Here is a 12,003-nt window from a genome sequence, read left to right on the forward strand (position 1 = left end):
GACATGGGACTCAAACTGGCACCCATATGGGATGCTGGCACTGCAAGCAGAGGACTAACCTACCATGCTATGGTGCTAGCCTCTGGTTGCGATTCTTGATATCTTAATAAAATGGAGCCATGATTGGCCTGTCCTCTCTGGGAGGATGGAGCAAGAGAGCATCCATGGGCAGGTTTTGTAAGTGGTAAGGCCTGGCACTGCCTACTCATGGCCTTAGTGCACACAGTCCTTGCCCTGAGCCTGTTCTGATTCTGCTTTTCTGATGGAGGGGGGACCCATGTGGATCCCTCTTTGGGCTTGGTGGGTGTAGCCAGGTCAGGTCACAGGGGCAAAGGAGTTCCCTCTGCCCCAGTTCCAGGGACTTCACCCAATCAAGCCTTCTGTCTTGGCTCTGATGTGAACACACAGGACCCCTTCCATCTTGCAACCATGTCTCCCAGAGTGCGTCTCAGTGGAAGGGACAGGAGGGATGAAGGAAGCACGGAGGAACTGCCACCTGACTACAAGGCAGAGGAGGCATAGATATGAGATGGGTACAAATGGACTCTATTTCCTTGGCTGAAAGGGTGGGATCTGGGCTAGATGACCTTGGAAGGAGTACCACTGGACCCTGATCTTCTGCAATGACATGGGCCAGAGCTCCTGAAGTGGTTGTCTCATAGCAGAGGACTGTGTCCTGGGTTCCTGCATCAGCCTCACGGGGAAAACTGCAGCTGCCTCCTGGCTACCTAAAGGTTTGCTTTCCTCACCCATTTCTGAGCTCCCTCCCCTCTGCTGTCCTTCCAGCACTCTCAACACGTAGCCTGTGAGATCAAAGGGCCGCAAAGGGCCTCCAGTCAGTGAAGATATCTAGCTTTCTGAAAGAAGTGGAGCTTGCCTTGAAGCAAGACAGAGAAGTGAAAGCTGGATCAGCAAGTCACTGGGCCCTGGGGGCTTCTACGTGCCTCAGGAATGATGCCTTAGGTCTGCTCCATTTGCTTTCTCTGATTTCCCTCTGACTCTGCAGGCTTCCTACTCGCCCAGTCTTGCCAGAGTTCCTTATTCCCTGGAGAGATGAATGAAGGTGTTCAGGCCCATGTGAGAGGCAACGTGTGAACTGTCACAGCAGGACTATGCACCCGCATGGCCTGTCTTCATTGCAACACAGGTATGTGACAAATCTGCATAAGCTCTCGGGGGAGTTGGGGGGACGGAGTAAAGCCTCAGTGAGGACTGCACGACATACAACTGTGTGGTGTCACGTGCTACTGGGCTCACCTCATGCATGCCTAAGTCATGACTGAAGACTGATGCCAGCTGGGCTTACAGTCCAGCCCCTCTCCAGGTAACTCTATGTTGCTTCTCCTTGATTGCTTATTGCTGCTATAGCATCCACCAGCTACAGCATCCTCCTTGAAGTGGTGAGCAGTTTCCAGCTCTAAGCGATTCTGCACCTGCAAGCCAACTTCCAATGCACATGCGGCTAAAATGTGCAGACACTAGGGTGGGCTTTTGGTGTTATGGTTAAGATGCCCTTTGGCCTGGGCCCACTGGCGTGGCCTAGTGGCTAAAGCCCTCGCCTTGAACGCGCCGGGATCCCATATGGGCACTGGTTCTAATCTCGGCAGCTCCACTTCTCATCCAGCTCCCTGCTTGTGGCCTGGGAAAGCAGTCGAGGATGGCCCAAAGCTTTGGGACCCTGCTCCCATGTGGGAGAACTGGAAGAGATTCCTGGTTCCTGGCTTCGGGTAGGCACAGTACTGGCTGTGCGCTTACTTAGAGAGTGAATCATCGAACGGAAGATCTTCCTCTCTGTCTCTCCTCCTCTCTGTATATCTGACTTTCCAATAAAAATAAATACATCTTAAAAAAAAAGATGCCCCTTGGCTCACCCACATCTACATTATGGCTTGCTCCACAGTCGTGGATAGCCAGGAAATCTTCCTTCTGCTGGTTTACTTTCCTCAATGCCTGCATCAGCCAAGGCGGGGCCGGGCTGGAAGAAGCTGGGGAGCGGGAATTCCATCCTGGGTCTCCCACGTGAAGGACAAGAACCCAGGTCATGTAGCCATTGCCCTGGCCTAAGCAGGATCTGGTTGGCAGGAAGCTAGAGTAAGCAACCATATCAGGGACTTGAACTCAAGCATTCTGATGCAGGACTCGGGCATCTTTAGAAGGAGATAAAACACATGAGCAAAACCCTAAAGATTTAACATCAGCTCTGTGGAGTTTTCCCTGAGCGAATGGATCCACCAGTGGTCCAGCTCTAAACAATACTGCCAGTTGGTCCAGCTGTCCTGACCAAGGACAGGCCGCCCCTGGCCAAGGCAAAAACCAACTCGTGCTTCTTCAGGGGCTGCCAGCCGCATCCTTTGTCCATTAGCTCAGTGTGCCTGCCGGGTCTGACATCCCGAGATTACCTCCGTTATCTTTCATCAAAAGCAATCCCTTCCTCAACTTTAGGGCTTTCACTTATCATTTGCTGCTTTTCTCCAAAGGCAAGCAGAAGAATCCTGATCCCCACAATTAATTTTACAACCCAGTCATTATGACTTCTTTTGAAATCACCCCCAGCCTCTCTGCTAAGTTTTAGAGCCTCCATTTTCTTGAGAAGTTAAGCTGGGAGTACATAGAGACCAGTGGCAAGACTGCTGCCCTGGCTCAAGAGACTCCTAATAAGGACTCTAGTTTCTCACGTGTCCTGTCGTTTGCAGTTTCTGGGGCACCGCCAGGGGCCTTATCGGGCCATCAGCCCTTCTTAGTGATTATATTATTTCCACTGATTCATGTTCAGCTGAGCCAGCTGTGGTCTCTCTTTGGATCATCTTCACGACACCTGTGGGTAGGTTTGGTAAGCAGGTCTTAGCACAGGTTGACTTGTGGGTTTCCTCTGAAAAGGTCAATGTGAAACAGGAAATGTGACTAAGAAAGACTTCTTCCTCCATGAAGCCTTACTTCATTAACTGGAACAAAACAAAACAAAAGGTGCCTGTCTCTCTCCCCCCTAGATAGTCATGACCTCGGCAGACACGTTTCAAAACAGCACATATTTCCCAAAACACTGCAACATGCCCACGAAGGCTCATGTGTGGAGTGAGAAGTCATTTGTCAGGGTTGTTCTGCCTGGGGCCTGTCTGTGCACCAGCACGTGCTGCCTGTCAATTGCGTCATCGCATCTAAGGACCTGCAGGCACCTGGGATATCCGGGAGACCTTGTGGCTGAGCTACAAGGAAAGCAGAGCCGGGAGCTGGAGCTGCTGCTCCTGTTCTCCGGGGTGGGGGCAGGAGGAGTAAGAGGGAGGGGATAGAGGAGAGGGCGGAGCCACAATGCAGATGGAGGGGGAAGATCTCTCAAGTACCAAGCTACCTTGGCAGGGCCCCTTGTCTTTCCTCCTGTTGCACACAAGCCGGAGGATGTTGTAAGGAGCATGCGTGGTTGCTGGGCCAAGCTCCTGAGCAAATGCATCCAGGGACCCTCAGGGGTTCCCTTGCCTTGGTAATTGCTGCCCTTTTAGGATGCTGCGATTTGCAACTTCGTTTCAGTTTCCTATTTACAAAAGAGAGAAATAACCGTTCTTACCTACTGGGGTTACCAATGAGTACACATGAAACATTTAGCCCAGTCTTGGTAAGTGATGCCCCGTTCATGTGGGCTATTACCATTGTGGTGGGTTGGCTAGCTCTCCTCTCATATTCAGCTCAGACCCTGGCACCAGCCAGAGGGCTTCTCTGGGGCCATGAAAGCAGCCACCCTGAGGTTCCATTTGAACCTCAGCCGCTGTCACAACAGCCAGCAGTTTGATGGCAGGGAGGGTCCAGAGTGGAGCCAACGCTGTTGGGCTGAGGGGTGCCTCTGTGTGTGTGAGATAGGGGCCCTGTTCTGGGGGTGCATGTGGCACCCACCCCTGAAGATGCACTGTGCCCTGACATCCCTGGCAAGGAACACTGTTGCCGAATGGGAGTAGGAGCTGCAGCAGACTCAACAGGGTTGAGTCCCCACGTGACTCATTCTTCCAGACGCTGCCCTTGTCTCCATGCTGGGAAATTCCGGAGTGGGGATTAGCCAGGGGGGAGGGTCCAACCCCAACCCGGCAAAGGCACCCAGATGTGTGTCTCCCAAGCATGGTGTTGCCTCATGCTGTCTTGCAGCTTCCCAAAAGTGTGGGCTTGCTGCAGTGGAGGCGGTCTGGTGTGGCACGGGACAGGACCCTCTTATGGACCCCAGGGCTTCCTGGAGGGTAACCCGCAGCTCTGTCTGCCTGCGTCAGACCTTCCCGGGGTCTTATTGCGCACGTCCATGCACTGCACGCCAAGCTGTATTTTTTTCCAGCGCCAATTAGGCTCTGTTCCTCAAGTGCCTATGGGGGGTGTGGTGAGCAGGAGGGGGCGGGTGCCTCTTCCTGAGAATGAGGCAGGTGTATCCAGGTAACAGAGATTCCCTCTGCCTTGCTGTCTCCTGCCTGAGAATGCTTTCCTGGATGATACTTGATGACCCTTTGGGTGGTCTGACTGAATGCCCCAGGGATTGACCACATTGGTTGTGTGCTGTATGTTGGAAGGGGTGAATGAGTTCTTACGAATGTGTCCTGTTGGGGCCCTGTGCGGTAGCCTAGTGGCTAAAGTTCTCGCCTTGCATGCGCCGAATTCCCATACAGGCACCAGTTTGTGTCCCAGCGGTCCCACTTCCCATCCAGCTTCCTGATTGTAACCTGGGAAAGCAGTCAAGGATGGCCCAAAGCCTTGGGATCCTGCACTGGGATGGGAGGGCTGGAAGAAACTCCTGGCTCCTAGCTTTGGGTCAGCTCAGCTCTGACTGTTGTGACCACTTGGGGAGTGAATTGGCAGACAGAAGATCTTCCTCTCTGTATATCTGACTTTCCAATAAAAATAAATAAATCTTTAAAGGAAAAAAAAATGTGTTCTGTTCTGAGATGGAATCCAAATAATTCTTAGATTCTTTAAGGATTCTCTACCTGGAATCTAGTTGGTCTTAGAAACACAGTGGGACCACACTTTCCCATGTGCTGCAATGTCATGAAATTCTGGAGATTTTTTTTTAATGGGTGGGATTCCTGAGCGTTTCTCCTTTACTGACTTGGTATATAGGAGCATAATGCTGTGATTTTCCTGTTTCTTGGTTATGCAAGTCTGGGAAGAAACAGTAGGGGGAGAAAGGCGGGAGCCGGTTGGGGTGTGCAATGTGGGGAGGCAGCAGTGTTTCCAGTTTCCTGAGAGCTTCTGGCCTGGAGCAAAATGGCTCTGGGCTGCTCTCTGGCTCACACTAGCTCGCACCCACTGGCTCTCACTTGCTCCTGCAGGCACCAGGGGCGTCTCCAAGCTCCCAGCCTCCCGGGTGTGGGTTGGAGTGAAGGTGCGTGGGCCGCCGAGGCTGGGAGCCCACCACAAGGCCCGTCTCTCCCAATTAACTCCCCGAAGGGAACAAAGCCTATTTCTTCCCCACTCCTTCACTTCTTCGTTCCCAGGCTCTGGCTGGGCGGGGGGGAAGAAACAACCCTTGGCAGTTCGGGGGTTAAAAAGAGAGCCCAGCGAGGGGGAAGCCAGCCAGGCAGCTGCAGTGCTCAGAGCACTCCTGGCCAAACAGAGACCTCAGCGGGCTCCTTGGAGACTTGAACCCTGGGCGATGGAATTTTCCCTTGCATGGAGGCTATTGTCCCGTGGCAAGGGCCAGGGCCAGGGGAGAGCCAGGGGAGGATGGGGGAGGGGAGAGGGAAAGGAGGCACGCTGCTGAGAGCCCAAGGGCTCCGTCCCACCCAGCTGGGCCTGGGTGAAAAGGCAGTGGGGTGCACCCAGCCTCCCGCCCTGGGACAAAGAGGGGGGCTGTGCCCAGGAGGCAGTGGGTCGGGCGGAGGTTTCCAAAGCCCTGGGTACCAAGTTGTTGCCCCATTCCTCAACCCTAGTCCTCCAGCCACTGGGATGGAATAAAAGGCTTGGTTCCCTTGGCAACCTAAGGGTTTAGGGTTTTCTTCACAGGACTGGGGGTGGGGGTGGGAGGAAGGGAGGTGGAAGTTGGGGGCGGGGAGGGGGAGGGGCATGCCTGTTTACTAGTGTTATTTGAGTTTGCATCTCAAGGGGAGGTTTGCAGGTTGTGGCCTGGGAATCACAGGCAACGCTGAGTGTGTGTGTGTGTGTGTGTGTGTGTGTGTGTGTGTGTGTGTGTGTGAGAGCGCACGCGCGCACATGTGCGTGCGTTGTAGGGGGGAGGTGGCGGGTGGGCAGGTCACCCTTCACTACTGCCTGGTCCTCAGTGGGAATGAGACTGTGTCGGCCTCCGCTCATCTCTGTGTTCATGGTCCAGGAGGGTCAGGCCGAGCTGGCCCTGTCTTATAACTGGACACCCTAGAAGTGTTGATAGATGCTCCAGAGTGCAGAGAGCTATTTGCGAGGTTGAGATTAGAATAACAGGTGCCTGTCTCCCAGGGCTCATCTCGCCGGACAAGACAAAGCTATTTTTAATATTGAGCGGGAGAGTTGCTGAAACTTGGACCCGGAGTGGGGCCTGGCCCTACCGCATCCCCAGCACCGGCTGTGGGAAGTGGAGCCCCACGGGTATATAGTCTTAGTGGAAACAGGCGATAAAGGACAGGCGACTTTGTCCCTTTGAGAGTAAGGGACCCAGCACTCGGTCGCCAGCTCTGAGGTCTCGTGAGGTTGTGGGCTGTGAGGGCTCCAGAACTGGCCTCCACGCAAGCACTTTTCTTTCTTTCTTTCTTTCTTCTTCTTCTTCTTTTTTTTTTTTTTAAGATTTATTTATTTTTCTTGGAAAGTCAGATTTCCAGAAAGAGAGGTAGAGAGAGAAAGATCTTCCTTCTGCTGGTTCACTCCCTGAATGGCCACATGAGCCAGAGCCAAGCTGATTCAAAGCCAGGAACCAGGAGCTTCTTCCAGCCCTCCCATCCTGGTGCAGGATCCTAAAGCCTTGGGCCATCCTCTGCTGCCTTCTCAGGCCACAAGCAGAGAGCTAGAAGTAGAGCAGCCGGGATGTGAAACATCACCCATTTGGGACTCCAGCAACATGCAAGGCGAGGACTTTAGCCTCTAGGCTACTGCGCCGGGCCCCACACAAATACTTTTTGTGGCATTCATTTCTTTCCCTTCAAGGTAGATGAGGAGACACATCTCAGACAAGTTTGTAGAGAAAGGATGTATTACTTGTGGAGCAGAGATACTGAGATAGTTTCTGTTCACTCCCCAGATGCCTAAGGTGGCTGGGATTGGGCTGGGCCGGGCTGAAGCTGGGAGCTGGCAGCTCCATCTGGGGGCCTCCAGTGGGGGTGACAGGAACCTTGCCACCTGAACCATCATGGTGAGCTCCCAGCATTGTTCAGAAACTGGGGGCACGAGCTGGAGGCGAGAATCCCACCCCAAAGGCAGCTTGGGAAGACAAGTGAGCATCCTATTCAAGAAACTTTTAAAAATGATTTTTGGAATGAAAACTCAATCAACCCCCCCCCCAAGGGTGGACGCTATTCTTGGAGACCCTGAGAACGGGGCTGATGGCTTCCGTGGCGCTCTGGCTCCTTCTGGCTTGGCCTGAGGACTTGGGAGTGGGGAGAGGCTGTGGCGGGGGGGGGGGGGGAGGCAGTATTTTCCTGAGAGGGTGACCTTGCACAGCCCTGTGAAGTCCCCCCTCACTCTCACCCTGGGCTGTGGCCCTCAAGCAGAGCCCCTGAGAGTCCAGTCCTGCAGGGACGGCCCTGAGAAGGAAACAATCTGGAGATAGCCGCTTTGAGCACATTACCTTTGGCCTCATAGATGTCCACCTGCTTTAAACATTATCATCAAATCACAATAATAATAAAAAAAAAAAAGAGGAAGGCATCCCTTGATCTTCCTTGCAGAGAAGCAATTCCACAACAAGGCGAAGCGGCAACCCAGCTGGAAAACCGTCAGGGCCGTTGTAGAGGTCGTAGGTGAAGCAGGTTGTGACAAAGACACACAGGATTTCAGAAATTCGTAGGTGCCTAACTAAAGCGAGGTTTTTATTCCCTCTTTCCCATGAGCTTTGGAAGTGTCCTTGTACGTGGAGAATGGCAGCCCAGAGAGGAAAAGCTACGGAAGCTCAAGCCCGCCTCTGCTGGGCACAGGTGCATACATTGTTACGACACATCAAAGTGGAGTGATGGTTGTTTCCATTTTGGAGATGAGAAAGCAGAGGCCTGGGTAGGTTAATTCATGGGAACAAGTCATAGGGCTGAAGATGGGGAACACTGAGCTGGGAGTCCTGTTTGGTGATCCTAGGTCTACCCCACAGCTGACTATCTTAAAAGCATCTGAGGTGTGGACTGTCACTGGGTGCTCAGCACTGCCCGGGGAGGTGGTGGTGATACATTATTCAGATTCTCAGCTGTGGACTCGCATGGCCTTGGCATTGGAGTGATCGTCCCAATCCCAAGACCAGGCTGTGGTCCAACTGCGCCGTCTCTGTCTGGGGGCTTTGCCCGCAAGGACACGTCCCCTGATGTCAAGGTCCATTATTTTCATATTTCTCAGATTTGGACGTCTGCAGTCCACTCACTTGTTACTTCGTTCAGACAGTCAGCTGATATTGGCTGCATCCCGACCAAGGACAAAGCATCCAGGGGGACTGGAAAACAAGTCAGTTTGTGGGAAAACCCGTGACTCAAGTCTTTTTTTTTTTTTAAAGATTTATTTATTTTTATTGGAAAGGCAGATTTACAGAGAGAAGGAGAGACAGAGAAAAAGATTTTCTGTTCACTGGTTCACTCCCCAAGTGATCACAACAGCCAGAGCTGAGCCAGTCTCAAGCCAGGAGTCTGGATCTTCTTCCAGATCTCCCACACAAGTGCAGGGTCCACTAGGCTACCGTGTTGGGCCATGTTTTTTTTTTTTTTTTTTTTTAAAAAGATTAACTTCATTGGAAATGCAGATTCACAGAAAGAAGGAAATACAGAGAGAAAGATCTTTCATCTGCTGGTTCATTCCACAAATGACTGCAACAACTGGAGCTGAGCTGATTTGAAACCAGGAGCCAGGAATATCTTCCCAATTTCCCATGTGGGTGCAGGGTCTTAAGGACTTAGGTCGTCCTTGACTGCTTTCCCAGGCCACAAGCAGGGAGCTGGATGGGAAGTAGAGCAGCTTGGATACAAACTGGCGCCCATATGGAACATTTGGAGATGAAGGATTAGTGCCAGTCACTATGCCAGCCCTTGTATACCCTCTTTAAATAAGAATGGAGAGATTTTTTTTTTCTTAAAAGTTTGGTTTGCCTGGCCTGGGTCCATGGGCCCACCTATGAGACTGATCCTACTTAGCATAAAGGATGGAGTGCTGGACGGCAGACCATGCTATACACAGACAGTATGGTAGCCCAATGGGGCCGCAGAGGACATCTGGTACCATAGCAGAGAATGGAGAACAGAACATATGGACAACTACTTCAGTCAAACAACGACAGAAAATATCTGGGCGAATGGAGACTCTAAAGTTGACTGTCAATCAACGGTCATTGGGAAAGATTCCTCATCCATAGATCGGTGAGATTGACAGTGTTTCAGAACTATCGCATCCACCTGGGCATAACCCTTGGAACATGCGTCACATTGTCACCCCGGGTTGATATCGGGTGGCCCTTGCCCATCTTCAGGTACTGAGATGATTGGAAGGCTGGGTATAGCTTCTCCCCTCCTCTCCCTACTCCCCCCAGAAATGGGAATAAGAAATAAAAAGTTTGGAAACAATGATCTCACCCAATTCTCCCTAACCCTGCATCCTTCCCACCCTGACTATGTAAACATCATCTAAAATAATTTTTAAATGCTTTTTTAAAAAAAGTTTTACTTATTTATTTTTTTAACTGAAAGGCAGGGACAGAGATAGGAAGAGAGGAAAAAGCGGAGTGAAGGAAATCTCTCATCTACTGGTTCACTCCCCAGATGGCAGTCAAAGGGTTGGGCCAGGCAAAAACTAAGAGCTTTGCAGCTCCGTCTGAGTCTCCCACATGGATGGCAGGGGTCCAAGCACTTGGCTATCACCTGCTGCCTTCTTAAGCACATCAGCAGGGCGCAGAATCTGAAGCAGAGCAGCTGGGGTTCCACCTGGCACCACGATACGGGCTGCACCCCAACACCAGTCCCCACAAAGGGCTTTCTTTCCTGCAATTTTTATCTCTAAACATAGGGTAAGCAGTTCTCACTTAGCTTTAAGCAGGTTCTTCAAAGAAGTCATGGAGAATGTCTCATATGGGAAAAAGGCATGAAATCCACTTTTGTTGTTGTTTTGGTACCAGAACAAAAACTACCTCTTGTATCGGACCCGTAAAAGAAGAGGAAGGGGAATGCTGAATTGGCTCATCCTTAGAACTCACCCAACCCTTTACCTGCCTACAAAGTGGGAAGCAACTTTCTAAAGTAGTCACAAATTCCAAATTTGTATTTTTAGAGAAGTACACACACACACACACACACACACACACACACACAGATCTCTTACCCAGTGACTCACTTCCCACATGCCTGCAACAGCCAAGGCTGGGCCAACCCATCTGTGTCTCACCTGCGTGGCAGGGGCCCAAGCGCTTACTGCCTCCCTGGGCCCACAGTAGCAGGAGCTGGAGTTGAACCTAGGTGCTGTGATGTGGGATGCAGGAGGCTTTACTCTAGGTCAATGGTTTCCAGACCTTTCTCCTGCACCTGTTAGACCCCTCCTTGCACTTAGAGTCCTTATGAGGTTTTACATGAAGGATCTTTGAAAAATTCATGGGAACTGTGGTCTTATGAAAATTATGCCTAGATTTCCTTTTTTTTTTTTTTTGCACCAAAATATACACCTTTTAATTCCATTTTGCCTGGAACTTTTTGAAGCCTCCTGGTGTTATGGCTTTAGTGTGAAGGCTGCAGAGGAAATCTCCATCTTCATTTCTTAGCCAGGCTTTGGGAGGGTCATTGTCTATAGTACACAGAGCATCACACAGCCCTGCGAAGGCCTCTTCGTTAACTGGTTGTGCAACAAGGAAAGAGGATGGTAGGTCTGGGGGGCAGGGTGCCTGCTAAGCCCAGAAGGTCAAGGAGAGCCCTTTGCAAAACAGCAGTGGATCATTTCTAGCTCCTTCCCCAACTTGCTGTGCAAAGCACACGTTCATCAAAGAGGAGACGCCCGGCTCTCCCATTCCCTTCTTCCTGCCTTATCAGGGCGATGGACAACTCCTAACGGCCGTGCTTGCTGGTCAAAGGTTTATGTGTGTGTTTCATAGAAGAGGCTGAGCGTAGAGGTTTCATCACCATCCCCTTGGGTGTTGTAATTAGAACTCCTCTGCGCCCTCAGAGTTTGCTACGTGAATTTCCTTCTCTGCTGGGACACCTTGGTGTTTCAATTATGCACTTATCCCCTTTGTGTGTTTGCATGGGAGTGTGAGAAGGGATTGGCAAGAAGAGACTTCTGTTTACAATGGCTTCTTTCCAGAAAGCCCTATTATCTTGGCAATTGGCTTCAGTGTAGTAGATTTCCTTCTAAGCATTGAAAAAAAAAAAAAGCCTGGTGCCTTAGGAGCAGGTACTCCCCCTTTGTCAGAGAGGGAACATCATTGCCTCAAATCGCAGCCATGTCACCTCCCTACCAGAAATAGTACTTTTATCACCTTGTAGCAAGGACAGCTCCTCACATTTACTTAGCCAAGATTCTATTCAAAGGCCCTGGTACTGATTAACACCGCTTGGCCCCCTGCACAATGGGTGTCACCTGGGCCTGACAAACAAGACCTTTGTCTTGTTTGCTCCACATTGCCTCCACCGCAAACCCACTCAGCCTCCGAGGAGAGGCCAGGACTCTGCGAAAAGACACCTTTCAATTCCAGCCTCAGATGGTAGCTGAATAAGAGGGGTGCTGAGAGAAGGGGCCTGGAGGGCTTGTGTGGGTCACTGGGATGGGCCAGTCAGTGCTGTATGACTGGCATCTCAGGGAAACCCTGGATGGGGACTGTTGCAGCCACCTCTTGCCCTGAAGAGCTCAGGTCCCTATCTGCCTAGATCTGAACCATTTGGCTCA

At 51.4% G+C, this 12,003-nt stretch overlaps 1 long non-coding RNA gene across 1 annotated transcript in view; it reads left to right on the top strand.

Annotated features, from left to right (window-relative positions):
* Positions 1-950: 950 nt before the first annotated feature.
* The window catches only part of LOC121153016, a 32,812-nt gene continuing 21,759 nt past the window's right edge, over positions 951-12,003 (top strand). Inside the window, exon 1 of the long non-coding RNA XR_005883330.1 lies at positions 951-1,147. This is a non-coding gene — a long non-coding RNA (uncharacterized LOC121153016). The remainder of the gene's footprint in view (positions 1,148-12,003) is intronic.

This window comes from Ochotona curzoniae, unplaced genomic scaffold (genome assembly GCF_017591425.1).
Source record: "Ochotona curzoniae isolate NIBS_2020 unplaced genomic scaffold, NIBS_Ocur_1.0 contig_2688, whole genome shotgun sequence".
Taxonomy (NCBI): domain Eukaryota; kingdom Metazoa; phylum Chordata; class Mammalia; order Lagomorpha; family Ochotonidae; genus Ochotona; species Ochotona curzoniae.